Raw genomic sequence first — 16431 nt, 5'->3', positions numbered from 1 at the left:
CTCCGCCCCCTCTCCCCTCGTCCGAGCAGTCAGCTGGACCGGCCGGGGGCGGGGCCGGGCGGGGGCGGCGGGGGGCGGGGCTCCCGGGTCCCGGCCGAGGAGGAGGAGCCACAGGCCCCGCCCCCGGCGCGCCCGCCTCCCTACGGGCGAACTCCCCATCCCTGGGGGACCGCGGAGGCCTGGGCACCCCAACCCGGGGGCTCGGCCGCTAGGCCAGGCCCGGGAAACCGGGAAAGGAGATGGGGGGGGAGGAAACATGCTGGGGAGGGGCAGCCGGGGGGCCCCCTCCTGGGGAGGGGCAGCCGGGGGCCCCAAGGCTGGGCCAAGGCAAGGGGGCAGGGGCTGTGCATCCAGCCAGAAAGGCAGCATTTGTGGAGGGGCTCCTTATGTGACCCCCCAGGCTCGGTGAGACCTCGCTGCCTCGGGCCCGCCCCCCCGACGGCCTTGAGCCCGGCCTGGCTCCTCTGGATCCGGCCGGGGTGAAAGGCTCTTGGCACCGTTCGCAGCCCCATGAACGTGTTGGGTTTGCGTTTATGCCGCCGGGAGTGGCTGCCAGGAAGCGCTCGCCCATGGGTGGCAGCCTCACTGGCGCTCCCGAGGGGCATCACCCCCATCCTTAAAAGGAGCAGGGAGAGTTTAATTACCTCCCCTTTTACCTGCGGGGAAACAGAGGAAGAAATGGCTCTGGATTTGGAGGCAGCCAATGATGGGCGCAATTTCTGAGCGTGTGACCGCGGGTCAGTCATTTAATCTCTGAATTTGAGGATCCTCGGGTGTAAGATGAGAAGAAGAATATTTCTACTCCCTAACTTGTGAGGTGGCTGTAATTGCTAGGGATAGGACTGAAGCTTTCATTCCCTTGATAAAAGAATAAGGAAACTTTTCCACCTATGCCAAATCCCATGTAACTTGGGAAGATTTCAGCAACTTGCCTAGAGCCCGGGGATAAAGCGCCTGCCCTCCGTGAGCTTACATTCTGGTGGGGAAATCCGGCTGTGGACATAGACGTAAATAGAAGACGTCGTTTGAACCGAAGAGGTCGTTTGAATAAGGCACTAGCTGCAGGGGAGGAGGGAGTGAGAGGGAGCGTGGACTCTGGAAAGATGGCAAGTGAAGGTGGCTCTTGATGAAAACTAGGAATTCTACGAAATGCAGAACTAGAGATAAAACAACACACCAGACACAAGAGAAGAGTAAGGAAGCAAGTGAAGCTGGGCAAAAAGCACGCATTTTAAAATTGTAAAGGCCATTGAGCCAGGCTGTGATTGCCAACCAAAGAGACTGTCTTTGATCCTAGCTCAAGGGCTCTTCACCTTTTGGGGTTGTCAAAACATTTTGGAGATATCCTGTTTCCCAGACCAACTTGGCATAACAATATGGATGACCTTACCCTCTGGCAAGGCGCCCTGCTTTGATCAGCACCAGATGTTCACTGAGGAGCTCCCCCACTTCCCAGTTCCCATCACAGAATTCTGGTTCTGCACCCCAAATAGTAATCACAATCCCCAAGATTTGAGACAATCAATTCAAAAACTATTCCCACAGGCCTCGGGAACTCTACAAATGATCATTGTTCCATGGTTGCAGGAAAGCAATTCAAGACCCAAAAAAGATTATGACATGGTCTAGCTCAGGATGAATGTAAACTCTGCCTTTTCCCCAGCAAGAAAAGTCCTTCTGAGGAGGAGTAAGGAATTTCTATCTACAAGTATCATTTGCCTCACTCTGAAGTTAATAAAATTTGTTTGCCTTCTGATTCTCCTGTCTCTAGTCTACTTTGTGTCTTTCCAGTCATCCACAGGTTAGATTTTGGTTCCAGTCCAATTGACAATGGTCACGGACTCCTTGGACAGTCTAGAAAAGAGTATGGACCGCTTCTCTGAATCACATTTTCAAGTGTAGAAAATAAAAAATACAGTAACAAAATATATATGTTCAATGGAAACCAATTATTTTGAAATATATCATGAAAAATGATTTTCTTTTTAAATTCATGAACCCAGGTTAAAAGCCACAGTCTCAGAGATAATAGGGAGCCACTGGAGTTCATTGATTAAGGAGTGACATGTCCTAAAGATAATAGAGAACCACTGGAACTTTATTGAATAGGGAGTGACATGAATGAATACAAATAAGCAAATGAATGAATATTATCTGGTATAAGTCAGGTTCTGTCTAATCACCTGAGATAAGAGAGAAACGGGGTAAAAACAAGATAGTCCCAACCCTCAAGGAGTTTTATAATTCAATGGGAGAAATAGTAAGCAAATTAATATGAACAAGCTATATAAAGTCTAATATAGGAAATCACTAAAAGAGACTAGGCACTAGAAATAAGAGGAGTTAGGCAAGTCTTCTGTTTTGTTTTTTAGGTTTTTACAAGGCAAATGGGGCTAAGTGGCTTGCCCAAGGCCACACAGCTAGGTAATTATTAAGTGTCTGAGGCTGGATTTGAATTCAGGTACTCCTGACTCCAAGGCCAGTGCTTTATCCACTACGCCACCTAGCCGCCCCTAGGCAAGTCTTCTGGTAGAAGATGGGATCTTAGTTGGGATTTGAAGGAAGCAAGGGAAGCCAGAAGGTAAAGATGAGAAGAGAGGACAGTCCAGACAAGGAAAAACTGCCCAGAGATGGACTATCTTGTTCATAGAACAGCAAGGAGATCAGTGTCACTGGTTCAAAGAGTACATGGTGAGAAAGTATGAGGGGTCTAGATTATAAAGGCTTTGAATGATTAATATAACATTTTGTATTTGAGGCTGGAAGTGGTAGGGATTCACTGAAGCTTACTGAATAGGGAAGTGACATGGCTTATACTCAAGTTTTAGGAAAATTATTTTAGTGACTGAATAAAGGACAGACTGGACTGGAGTGGGGAGAGACTGGAGACAGACAGATCCATCAGCTGACATTACCTTGGTCCTGGGGTGATGTGATGAGGGTTACACCAAGGTGGGGTGCAGGGTCAGAAGAGAGATGATGCAAAGGGGGAAATCTGCCAAGTGATGCTGCAGAGATGAAATCAACAGGCTTTGGCAGCAAATTGGATATGGGGGTGAGGGGCAGCGTTGCGAGGAAGTTAGATAGGGAAGAATTTATCTAATAAAAACATTACTCTGAGAAATGGTGCATGAACTTCAGCAGTGTGCCAGAGGGACCATCACATAACATAACAAAAGTTAACCTCTGCCCCAGGAGCTGACACCAGAGTTGAGTCTTGGAAGAAGCTAAGAATTCTAAGAAGCAAAGTGAATCCAACTAAAAAATGAAGATTACTAGTGTGAATATACTGATGATAAGCTGAACCCAAACTTTGAAAGATTTTAAATGCCCTAATGAGTTGATATTTTACCTTAGAACAATAGGTAGCCAACTGAAAAATCCTGAGATTTTTCACAGGAGAGTGACGTGGTCAGAATTGTGTTTTAGCAAGATTATTGTTACCACAGTATGGAAGATGAATTGGGAGAGAAAGGACGGGAAGTAGGAAGAATATTAATAAATGATATCAAAAACCTGAACTAGAGCAGTGATTACAGGAGAGAAGGGGATGGATGTGAGAAATGTTATGAAGAAAGAACAGGCCAAGACAGGATTGTTGATTGGAGGTATGGTGGAAAGGGAAAGTCAAGGATGACTCCAAGGTCATAGACATCGGGGCAGAAAGATCCTGATGCTTTCAACACATATGCTTCTATACACATTCCTTCATCTACACCTTTGTTCATACTACTTATTCCCACCCAGATGCCTTCCTTCCCCCCTGTCGAAATGCTACTCATTCTTCAAGGCACAGTTTTAGACTTTAGGAAGTTCTCCAGGACTTCCAACACAAATTTTCCTTGACTGGAATATGCCATGTCTAATGCTCCCCCTCCCATCCCCACCATAGAATCATAGATGGAAATCTAGAAACAAACATAAATTATCTATTCAACTCCTCCATTCTACAGACGAGCAAAATGAGGTTCAACAAGGTGAGTGACTTGTTCAAGGTCACATAGTATATAATATAATGAAGATGTCCTTCCACCATTCTCTTTGCTACCCCTATCCTGGACTTTTTAGTTCTGGAACTCTCTCCTTGGAAACTCCACTGTCCTGATTCATGACTGTCTCACAAGGGCCCACTATTTCTAGACTGACTCTAGTCATCTTCTTATGTTCCACCTTAACACCATGCACCATTACCTCTGCTCCCTGATGCCCCCCTCTAACATCCTCCATTTTCTAGTTCTGGAACCATAAAATAAAACTGGTTTTTGAAGGGATGTATCAGACTAGCTCCTTTTGGTTCCATTTACATCCTTTTAATTTTATAAACTAAAATACCCCTCCTTGGCTACCACTCCCCTTTAGGTATTGCCTCCCACTAAAAAAATATAAATCCTTTGGTGCAGGAACTATCTCACTCTTGCATCTCTAATCTCAGGGCTTAGAAAAGTTCTGGTTATTTCTTTTTTTTTATCCAATATAATTTAAGCCCCCTGAGGACAGGAATGATTTTCCTTTTGCCTTTGTATTCTCAGCACCCAGGACAGTTCCTGATACAGGCTAGTAGCTTAATGGTTATTGATCGATAGATTGTAGATTCATATTCCCCCTCAACTGCCTTTTGCTGTTCTATGAGACAGTTTTCTAATAACCCCCCCCCATATATTTGTTTGATAAATGAACATAACCCCTAGATATCATATTTCCCAAGTATTTGGTTTGACCTCTTTGCTGTAGCAATAGTTTGTATATTAAACTTCTCCAGAAAATGGAGGTGATCCTTGCTAATATCTTTGCTTTTCTCTATTTCCCATTTTTAGTAGCCAACAGCTCACTTAAGCACGTTGTCATATACCAACTATAATCACATGCAATTGTCTTCTCTTTCTTATCCTTTCTTCTACATTGGATATTATTTTAAAAATAGAAAGGAACTTTCCAGGCTGAGATGTGATTGATATATTTAAAAAATTCTTTCTTTGGTCATTCATAGAAAAAAAAAAAAACTTTCCAGCTAGCAGTCAGGTTTCTCTTGACAAACCTCTTAGTCTTGCCAGTTTAGTATTTTCTGCCACCAGGGGGCACCAGAGAAGACCTTGGAATAAGCTATTGTCTAACGAGGTTTGTCAGTGAAGTCTTGTATTATGCCCTAGACTTCAAGGGTGTTCTAGTGAAAGAAGCTTTGGCTTTAGAGCTAAGAGGATTTGAGTTCAAATCCTGTCTTTCTTTGATCCTTGTTATTTATATGACCTTAGACAATTCCCTTCTCCTTTGACTTGAGTTTCCTCAACTTAAAAATGAAGAGACATTCCCTGAGATACCTTCCAGCTGAAAAGGGGGAAGAAAGAGAAAGCATTTATTATTTACCAGGCACAGTAATAAGCTCTGAAATACAAATCTAAAAACCAAGATAGTCCTCCCCCTCAAAGAGCTCACATTCCAATAGGGGAATATAACAAGAGTGTTGGCAGGAGTAGGCTGTTTTGGTTCAGATTCAAATGTTTGGTGATCTCGTTTCTTTTCATGGACATTTCCTTGGCTTATTAAGGAAGGTTTCTAAATGCTTGTATGAATGAATGAATATTTTGAAATGTCTGAAGGCACATAACTAATTAGTTGCTGACCTAGAACTTGAATCAAGTTTCCTTAGTTGCCTGCTGGAGAAAAATTAAATGGCCAATCCAGCCAGGGAAGTACAATTCTTACCCTAAATTCAACACTATTATCCCCTCCAACCCCAATCAAAATCTCTTTGCAGAGGTGTCAGAGGCACTTTAAATTCCTATTTGATACCATACCAATTGTCTTCTCTTTCTTATCCTTTCTTCTACATGGGATATTATTTTAAAAAATAGTGCTGTTGCACTGACCAGACTAACAATATAGATCCTCCTGACCAAGGAGATGAAGAGAAAGATACAAGCTTTATGTCTGCAGGAAAGGATGCTGGCTGCAGATAATCAGATAAGATGAGTTTATGCTATGTATTCATTTCCTTTTTGCCTAGCCTTAGTATGAATGCCTAACACAAGTTAGGTGAGGAAACTCATTTAAACTAATTTTGAAACTAAGTGAATGCATCTTGGTTCTAAATCATGCCAGCACTGCCTTAGTTGTCTGACAAAGTGTAATATCACAATGTGTGTGAAGAAAAAATTCTTACTGTTGATTATTTTCCATAAGATCCTCTTTTTTTCCCCTGAAATTAAATATTGGTATCATATTTCATCTCTGACCTTTTTGGGATCCTGTCTTCTTAGCAGCAGGTACCTGTCTCTGTTATTGTTTAGTCATTTCAGTCATATTTGACTTTGAGTGATGCTATTTGGGGTTTTCTTGGCAGAGATACTGAAGAGCTTTGTCATTTATTTTTCTGACTCATTTTACAAATGAGGAAATTGAGACAAACAGGGTAAAGTGACTTGCCTAGGATCGTCACTCAGCTAGTAAAATGTCTGAAGCTCGATTTGGATTCAGGAAGTTGACTCCTAACTCCAAATCCAGCACTCTATTCATTGCACTACCTAGTTACTTTGTACCAATCTTTATCACCTATCAATGATATCTTCTTTTAAATGTAATTATTTATTTTTGCATGCATTTATAACATGCCCCCCATTCATCAACAACTACAAATGAAAACAAAACTTTGATGAGCATTTATAATCATGCAAAACAAATTCCAATGTTGGCCCTATCTGAAAATGTCTATTTCCCTATGCATTTTAACTCCATATCCTCTCTGGAAGTAGCCGAGTGACTTGTTTCATCTTCAGTCTTATGATCTCAACCTTTATCATTGTATTGCTCAGTGTTCTAAAGTCTTTCCAAGTTGTTGGTCTTTCACCGTACACATGTGTAGAACGAGGAGAACAGCACTTACCTCCCGGGGCTACTGTGAGAATGAAATGAGGCAACATGGAAAGTACTTTTGCAAACTTGAAGATGCTATCTGGATAGTAGTTATGATGAAGGTGATGATGCTGTCATTGTATCACTCAGTATCCTGCTCCTGCTTTTCACTCTGCTTGAGTTCATAGACATCATCTGCATCTTTTTAAAGCAATCTTTCAAACCCTGACCCTCAAGTTTTTAATATTCCTCTAACATGGTCTTCTTCGAGAATGAAGGGCAAACATTATTACTGGTAGCCAATCAGATTCTAGGAAACTCTTCTGCCTTTTCTGAATAAGAGCTCTTTCCCTAGGATCCCTGAATCCATAGTAAAACTTTTTGATAGTTGTACTTCAAACTTGTTGATTGCCTTTGTAATCCTGTGGTTTGTCATATGTATTAAAAATGAAATTCTGAGAAATGGTCTATAAGGCATTCCTTTTGTTGCCAAAGGGGTGCAGAAAGCAAAAAAAAAAAAAAGTGAGCCCTTGAAGGAACAAAAAAGTCCAAGACTAAAATCGAACAGCACCTCCCTCCTAAGTTTGTTGGGGTAATCAAATGAGAAAATATTTGTCACGTGCTTAACACGGTGTGTAGAATATAACAGATATTATATAACTGCTTTGGTTCTTGTTATTCGCACGGTACTCAGAAGGACTGACCGGTGGGTATCACCCGTGGTTTCTAAGATAAAAGGTTGGCTAGTGGCTAGTATTTTTCTTTTGAGTTCCACAGCAGGGCTTAATAAATGTTTGCTTGCTTGCTTGTTTACAGCCAGTTCAATATAAAAATGGAGCAAAAGGCTCCAGGGAGAAAGGATTGCATTAATCTATCAAGGATGTCTGGCAGTGGTGGAAGTTTTGAAGCTCAGGGAAGGGATAGGCAGGGAAAGGGCAGTTAGCCCTGGCCTGGGGCCCGGTTAGGCAAAGTGGGAGAATAGCTCTGTGAACTGGAGGCACCGTAGGGATACAGAGGTGGTGCTTGAGAGAGAACAAACAGGGTGGGACAGAGGGAGCCACCACATTTGAGGATCCAGCACCTAGGACATTCCAGGCTGCTGTGACCCCAGAGAAATTGCATAACTTTCCCTGGGATCACACAGTTAGGGAGAGCTTGGGGGGGGGGGGTTAAGCCTTTCTTCCTGGCAAGGACAATCTTTGCAGGCAGCTGTCCAACCCCTCCCTCCTGAAAAGGAACAAACGTCAATTAGTCTTTCCAAAGATAATCACCCCTTTCATTAGCTATTTTCTGCTCCTCTTTTATCTCCTTTTCTCATGTTTTTCCTCTCTTCCTCTTCTCCCCTTCCCTGACCTTTCCATGCTTTTTATTTGCTGAGCTCTCTTTCCTTTGGTCTTTGTTCCCCTCCTGCTGACACTCTCCATTTCCTCCTTCCTCTCTATTAATTTTGGGGATATTTTTTCCTCTCTCAGCTATGCTGTCTCCCTTTCCCTCTCTTTTCTTTATCTCTTCTTCCCTTTTCACTCCTTCCTTTCCCTTCCTTTTTTCTTTCCCTCTCCTCCTCATTCTTTCTTCTTTCTTCATTTCCTTTCCCTTTTCCTCTTTTTCATTTCTTCCCTCTCTCTCTTCTCCCTCTTTTCTCCTCTGCTTCTTTTCCTTTGTTCCTTCTCCTTTTCCCATTTTTCTTTCTGCCTCCCTCATTTCCTCTCCCTGATTTTCTTCCCCTTCTCTCTTCCCCCACCCTCATCTTTCCTTTTCTCTTTTCTCTTCTCCTCATTCCTTTTCTCTTCAGTTTCAGACACAGTTAAAAATGACTTTTCAAGATTCAGCTGGTGGGGGTGGAACATAAGTGGCTTCAGAACAACGGTCTTTCCTCCCCCTCCTTGTCCCAAGACTTTGATTCTTTAGTAAGTGCTACAGTTCCACTAATATTTGCTTCTATCCCAGCATCACACAGCATGATTGCCAGAGAACCAAACATTATTTTTGCAAAACCTTCTGTTGCTATCCATTTCCTTCCAGTCATCTAGGGGAAACTGGTTTGGTCACTATTGGAGAGAATTTGCTTTGTGGACACAGACTGAGCCATGAAGAGTCTGTGGGGATGGGAGAGGGGAACAGGAGAGTTAAAGGGAGGGGATGTTATATCTCCCTTTGGGGACATTGCCTTGCCCAATGATGATAGAACCCTTAATCTGGGGACCTAGGTATTGTCCAGTTTACACCCCCCCCTCTTCTAAAGATGATGAAACATTAATATGGAAATATATTTAATATGGTTGTATATCTATATATCTATATATCTTTATATAGATATATACCCCATATCAGATTACTTTTTGTCTTGGGAAGGGGAGAGGGAAAGGAAGAAGGAAGAAAAATTTAGAACTCAAAATCTTCCAAAAATGAATAATTATAAAAATATTAAAATGTATTATATAGGGTTATCTAGGTGGAGCAGTGGATAGAGCACTGGCCCTGGAGTCAGGAGTCCCTGAGTTCAAATCCAGTCTACACTTAATAATTACCTAGCTGTGTGGCCTTTGGCAAGCCACTTAACCCCATAGCCTTGCAAAAACATATATATATATATATATATATATATATATATATATATATATATATACACACACACACACACACACACACACATATATATACACATATATATAGTAATATAGCAAATATTAAAAAAATGCAAAACAAAGGGACCCATGAAGGCTGTGACCTACCCAGGGTCACAACCCTGTCAGAGCCAGGGTTGAAAATCAAAGCTTTGACTGAAGAGCCCATACTTTTTCTTCCCAATCTCATTTTTTTTTTTAGTTTTTTGCAAGGCAAATAGGGGTTATGTGGCTTGCCTGAGGCCACACAGCTAGGTCATTAGTAAGTGTCTGAGGTCGGATTTGAACTCAGGTACTCCTGACTCCAGGGCTGGTGCTCAATTCACTGCACCACCTAGCTACCCCTTTCCAATCTCATTTTGCTCCACTTTTCTCATTTTTAAAATCTAGATAATGCTAAGTAATGAAATAATGGAAAGATCTCTGGGAAAGATCACAATGGAAAGATTATCAGTGAGGCAGCCAGGTCATGTAGTGAATAGGCTGGAGTTAGAAAGGTCTAAGTTCAAACCCTGTCTCAGACACAAATTAGTTATGTGGCCCTAGATACATGAGTTCCCGAGTTTCAGCTTCTGTGTCCTCATCTGTAAAATGGGGATGATAACATCATCTACCTCCCAAGACTGTTGTGACTATCAGGTGAGACACGAAATGTAAAGCACTTTGAAAATCTTATATTGTTAAACACTAACTAGTATTGTCATTGTTTTGGTTTTTATTATTATTATTATTACTATCATCATCATCATCATCATCATCATCATCATCATGGAGAGTGACTCACTTCCATCCCTCTCTGACATTTCTCAATCAACACCACATGTATTACCAGAAGGCAAGAGATAGGTTCATTCTGTCTTTTTTCCCCTGGAGTCTGACCCAGAGCCTTTCATACATCATAACCTGAACCCAAGATTCAATTTTCTCATCTAAATATCTATAGGAAAAGAACTCAACCTTCAGATATTCTTGGTATAGGGAAGCCTGACATGAGAAAAGGCCCTCTCCCAGTACAGGTCAGCACCTTCTCTTTGAACTCTCTGGATCACTGAGAGTTGAAATGACTTGCCTAGAGTCAGGATGCCAGGTCTTCCTGGTTCTTTACCCACTAAACCATGCTAGCTCTCCATCATGCGCTAGGCTTAATGGCACCTAACAGCTGTGAGAAGCAAGAAAATGGAAATAAAATTCCATTCAGAGAACACCAGGAGAATGATTTTTACAATAAATAATAAAATTGTAAAGGCAAACTCTAAAGACTTTGGAATTCTGATCAGTGCCATGATGTGCCATGATTTTGGAAGTCCTATGATGTACCAAGCTGCCTCCTCTACCCTGAAGGGTAATGGCTTCAAAATGCAGAAGAAGAAAAAAAACATTTGTAGCTGTAGGCAGTGGAGGAATTTGTGTTACCAGGATTTGGTTTTGCTTCTTTTTTTTTCCAGTAGATGGAAAAGAAAAATAAATAGTACTTGCTAATTGAAAAATTAATTTAAATTGAAATACATAAAATGCTCCTTAAAACTTAAAGCATCTTGGGGCGGCTAGGTGGCACAGTGGATAGAGCACGGGCCTTGGAGTCAGGAGTACCTGGGTTCAAATCCGACCTCAGACACTTAATAATTACTTAGCTGTGTGGCCTCGGGCAAGCCACTTAACCCCATTGCCTTGAAAAATCTAAAACAAAAAACAAAAAAAACTTAAAGCATCTTATTACCAATGACTGTAGTGAGAATTAGGGGTTGTGTTAAGTGACTTGTTAGGCCATGAAGGATGGGGAAATAGTGGGAGAGAAGAGACTTAGATTTCTGTGAATTACTTCAAATCTTTAAGAGAAAACTTAGATTATCTGTGTATTCTTTAAAGTGATAAGTACAGGAGTGAAGGCTTGGTGGGGGGTTAGGAAGGGGTATGAAGAAGCATAGTCTGACTTATTCTTCAAAATCCTTTACTTGCCCAGAAGGAACACTGTGATTATCTTTTAAGAATTACAAGGCAGGGGTGGCTAGGTGGCACAGTGGATAGAGCACTGGCCCTGGAGTCAGGGGGGATCTGAGTTCAAATACGGCCTCAGACACTTAATAATGACCTAGTTGTGTGGCCTTGGGCAAGCCACTTAACCCCATCGCCTTGCAAAAAAAAAAACCTAAAAAAAAAGAATTATAATGCCAGTCACTGGGGTAAAGAGGGTTCCTAAGAATACAAATAAATGCCAATTTTTTTTAACACTACCAGTTGAACTATTGATCCAGGGAGTGTTGGCAATGGAGAACTTCTCAAATAAAAAAGGGAACAAAAACAGGTAAAGATTCAGTTGGCAGCATTAGGGAACAAAAATACTCCTGAAAACATGTGATAACACGTATCTGGGGACAGGGTGACCTAGCCATGGGGCAAGAGAAGACTCAAGAGGGTCATGGGGCACAACAAGACCTTTCTTCATGACCAAGGGTGCCAGAAATAGATTGATTGGGGCTGTGATGGAGAAAAGATACTACAATTCTCTCTTGTGTGCTGGGATGCTCACATGGAGAGGTCCCAGCGGATAGGAGAAGACCAAGTAATACCTTAAGCTCACTCCTGAGCATCCCCTTGGGGCTACTATCTCTGATTTTCAGTGGTTGTTTGTTTCTATTTTTGCTGAGCACATACAGTTGGGTTCTATAAGCCAAAACACTATTTTAAATGTCGACAGATCCTAAGAAAAGAGAAGGAATTATTTGGGCTGGGAGAGACCAAAGGAGACCTGGTCCTTTGCCTCCTACTATTGACCACTTTTGATTTTATTAGTGGAAAGAATTATTCATGAAATACTCCCTTTTCACAGTTAGATCAATCTTGGCTCTTGCTGAGGCACTGAGAGATGAAATGATTTGCTCAGGGTCATCTGGATAACATATGACATTTGAAGGATCTGACCCTAAATCTTCCTTAGATCAGTTCTCAAACTTCTACAAATAAATTGCCTTTGAACATTGACATTTCCTGATCACTTTTCCCCTTCTGATGTCCTAGAAAAGCACTGGTCTCAGGGTTCCAGTGTAAGCTCTATTGCTGTGAGGTCTTATATAATACACTCTCACAGTACCTCAGTTTCCTATTCTGTCAAATGTGACTGTAAGCCTTCAGTACTAGAGAATCTCACCAATTTCCTCAGTTTCCCCACCTAAGAAAGGAGAGGATGGGACTAGATGGTCTCTGGAGTCCATTCTGAATCTAGATCTATAATTGAATTGGCGCTAACCCTATCTTAGAGTTCCAGGAAAAGACAGATATCACCTAGACAGCTAAGACAGAATCATTAGCTCTGTCCCTCTACACTCTCCCAGAGAGAGCCTCAATCTGCTTCAAGGCCATTCTGTCTTTGGCTTGATCCTTTTCTGTCCCCAACATGGTTTCATAGTGGGGAAAGAAGCTAATTTTCTCCCACTGCTTTTCTCCTTTATAGACTGGGCAAGGCAGCACCTACCTGTCTTTCACCTTTTGCTTTAGAATCTTAGATAGTCTAGTCAATCTAGCAAGAGGCCAAAATTCGACAGTCACCATCCTGGGGAATATTCTAGCTTCCTCCTCAGCCTGGTGTGATAAGGAAAGTCTGGTTGAAGCAGTGGAGGTTTAGAGTCTGACTCTTGGCTCTGCCACTTGCTAACAGTTGGCCTTGGGGGGTAAATTGTTCCCCCAGTCTGGGTCTCTTCCCTCTGTGCCAGTCTCTCCCTCATGTCTCCCAGCCTTTCATCTTTGTCAGCATCATCAGTGGGGGCTAGTCAAATCACCTGCTCTGTTCTTGCTCAGGCACAAACTGGACTTAAGTGATCTAGGAACTCCAAGCTCCAAGACCTTGGGTATGTGAGGGGGCTACTCTCCACCTGGCACTTTCTATCTCCTATTCAGTTTCTCAAGGTTTCAGCACTAGCTCTATCTGTATGGTCTTATATAAAACACATAAAACACTCTCCCACCTCTCTCCCTTCTCTTCAGCCTCTTTCCTTTTCTTTGCCTTTGGCTATCACCTTCTTGGGAAACAGACTTTACAATGGGAAAATTCATTATGCAAACATATGACAGTAGTGGTGATCTCATCCCAAGGTCTTCCAAAAACCTGAAAGAGATCCTGGTTTTCACTTCTATTGCCTGAAATTTGAAGTTTCATAATCATCTCTAGGTTGAAGACTGTAATTCCATGAGGGTGTTATAATCTCTGTCACTCCCCCACCTTTGCATAGTTGCTTTTTGTACATAGTTGTTGAAGTTTCAGGCAAACAGCCAGAGCTGCTCTGAGGGTGTGTTTGGCAGTCTAGATCAATGTGAATTGGAGGAAGGAGAGGGAGGGTTGGAATGGGAAGGGGAGCCAGCACGGGGCCCAGAGTTTAACAAAAACGTGTGGATTATAGATTTAGAGCAAGAAGAGACCTCAGATTGTCTAATCCTAGCCTCTCATTTTACAAAGGAAAAAAATAAGATCTTAAAAAGAAAAGGAAGGTTAGATAACTTGTCACATGTCACCCAGCTAGTAAATACCTGGAGCAAGATTTGAATACAAGTCATTTGAAACCTAAGCTGGCAGAGTTCCCATGCTACCACATGATCCCTTCCCTTAAAGCAGGGTAGTTTTTCTTTTGTCCTAAGAAGAAATTTTTATTTTCACCAATCTCTAATGGAAATTTAGTTTTTTCCCCATCTGCCAAAGAAAGTGATTTCAGATGACCCCAGATTTCTCAAGGGGAAAACGTCAGTGCTAGGAGAATAATAGAAGAGGTTGGTTGAGGACCAGAAGATGGGTCTCCAGAATCCAAGACTAACAGAGACTGAGAAATCCAGAGGCTCAGACCCAGAGGCATCTGTTTGAAAGAGGGACAATGGGAAGATGGAGGGGAGGGCAGGAGCCACATAGCCTTTTCCCTTTCTTCATGTGTGGAGAAGCAATTTCCAAGCTCCAAAGAGAACAAAAAAGTAAAACCAATCCCATTGTTCTCCTTGATCTGATTCTACATTACTTGGATCACTTTGATCTTTGCATCCAAGGGTTCTAGTGTGTGTTTGTGTGTTTGTGTGTGTGTGTGTGTGTGTGTGTGTGTGTGTGCGCGTGTGTGTAGAATAACAGCTAGGGAGGTCAGTATCTTTGACCCTATCAACAAACTTTCATTATTTATCTTAGATTGGACACTAAGGAACAATGGGCTAGGTAGGCTTCAGCTTTGGTCAGAAATGGAGTTTCAATCTCAGCTCAGTTAAGTTGCTGGGTAATCATGGGCAAATCACTGTCCTTCTCTGGGTCTCTGTTTCCTCATCTGTAAAATGAGGAGCTTGGATCACTACATCAGGGGCTCTTTATCTGGGCTCCAAACAACTCTTGACCCAAATGATAAATTTCAAGGTGTCTGTGAATGGGAATGGGGAAAAAAAACTGTATCTTTATTTTCACTAACCTTTAACTGAAACCTAGTATTTCTTTCAATCTTGAATTAACAACAACAAAGATGACAATGATAGCCATGATGCTAAGAAGGGTTCCACAGGTTTCACCTAATACCAAGGGAAGCATCTCATAAAACAAGTTAAAAGCCTTGGTGGTCTTGGGAACTGGAAGTCATAAGCACCAACCATACCTGGCAAGTCTCAAACCCCTTACTTCCCTTATCCCCCAACCATACCCCCATGTCCACCAGCAGCATCGGATATGATGAAAAGGAACACAAGGGCAGCCTGCCCCTTCAGTGAGATAGAGCAAAGTGTGCAAAGAGGGTACCAATGTGCTGACTGAGCGACTCACTCACCTGGAGCCTTCTTGTAGTAGGGGCTCTGGAGGACTTTTTCCAGAGGGGGGGGTGAAGGGGAGTTGCACTTGACTCAGGGGTGTCCAAAAAGCTGACGCAGTCTCCCTAGGAGGCAGCACTCGAGCAGGCCCACTAGACAAAGACCACAATCCTTCTCAGCGCTTCTGGGGACTTAGATGGCAATGTGGGGGTCAAAGAGAATGGAGCAATTGACAGGGGGTGTTTGCTTGAATTTTCCTCTTTTCCAGTCTCTGATCCTCTGACTGCCTTTTTATGGGAGGAGAAGGGGAGGGACTAGCCAAGATTAGGCTCTCCAGGCCAGGCCCCTTCCCCTCCTCCTTCCTCTCCCAAGAGCAGACAGTTACCCTGGAGTCACTGGCTTGTTGTGCCTCTGTATTGACGCACAACAACAGTCCCAGAATTTCAGGGCCATTGACTGTCCAGTGATAGCCAATCAGCTTTCCCTTTTTTTCCTCCTCCCTTCACTCCAGCCCCTTGGAAAACTTCTTGAGATTTGGAAGAATTGGAAAGTGTTCCCCTGATCTAGGGGGAAGATAGGAGGTTCAACGTGAGTTAAAACTTTCTCTTCCCAAGAATTATGGGCTGAATGCCTCAGGGTGGGAGATGGGGAGTTTGCAAGGGATCTATTCTTGTTGGAGAGGAGACCTCAGGATCCTGGACATAGAGGGAAAATAGATCCTTGGCAGAATCCTTCCTGCTTACTCCTAGTGTGACTATGAGTGAGTCAATTCAGTCCTCTTTGCCTCAAAAATCTAAAGCTAGAAAAGACCTCAGAGATCCATTTCACAGGTGAGGAAGCTGAGACCCAGAGAGATTAAGGGACCAAAGATCACAGCTTTAGAAGCAAAAAGAGACTTTAGAGGATGCCCAATCCATCCCTTATTTTACAAATGGGAAACCTGAAGATTTTAGAGGCTGTCAAAATCACTGGGCCCCAGGACACCACCCATTCCAAACTACCTGAGCAGGAATTTCCTCCCCAAAGTATCTGAGGAGGGTTCTTCCTAAAGCCTTCCACTGCTGACAGATAGTCCATTCCACTGATGAAAGAGAGCTCTCACCAGGAGCAAGCTCTCACTTACATACAGTGATTTCTCCAAGGTTATATGAGTGGGAAGCACCAGAGGTAGCATCTGAACCCAGGACTCCCAGCTCCCAATCCGGAG

The 16431-nt window shown here is 42.7% G+C and overlaps 1 protein-coding gene across 1 annotated transcript in view; it reads right to left on the bottom strand.

Moving 5' to 3' along the window:
• POR (cytochrome p450 oxidoreductase) overlaps positions 1-15567 on the bottom strand; it is a 79492-nt gene extending 63925 nt beyond the window's left edge. The window contains exon 1 of the mRNA XM_074189449.1: positions 15245-15567. The gene's annotated coding sequence lies outside the window, so the exon portion shown is untranslated. The remainder of the gene's footprint in view (positions 1-15244) is intronic.
• Positions 15568-16431: the final 864 nt, after the last annotated feature.

Source organism: Macrotis lagotis, chromosome 5, assembly GCF_037893015.1.
Source record: "Macrotis lagotis isolate mMagLag1 chromosome 5, bilby.v1.9.chrom.fasta, whole genome shotgun sequence".
NCBI lineage: Eukaryota > Metazoa > Chordata > Mammalia > Peramelemorphia > Peramelidae > Macrotis > Macrotis lagotis.
The sequence above is the reverse complement of the archived record's forward strand: the minus strand, read 5'-3'. Positions and strand labels throughout refer to the sequence as shown.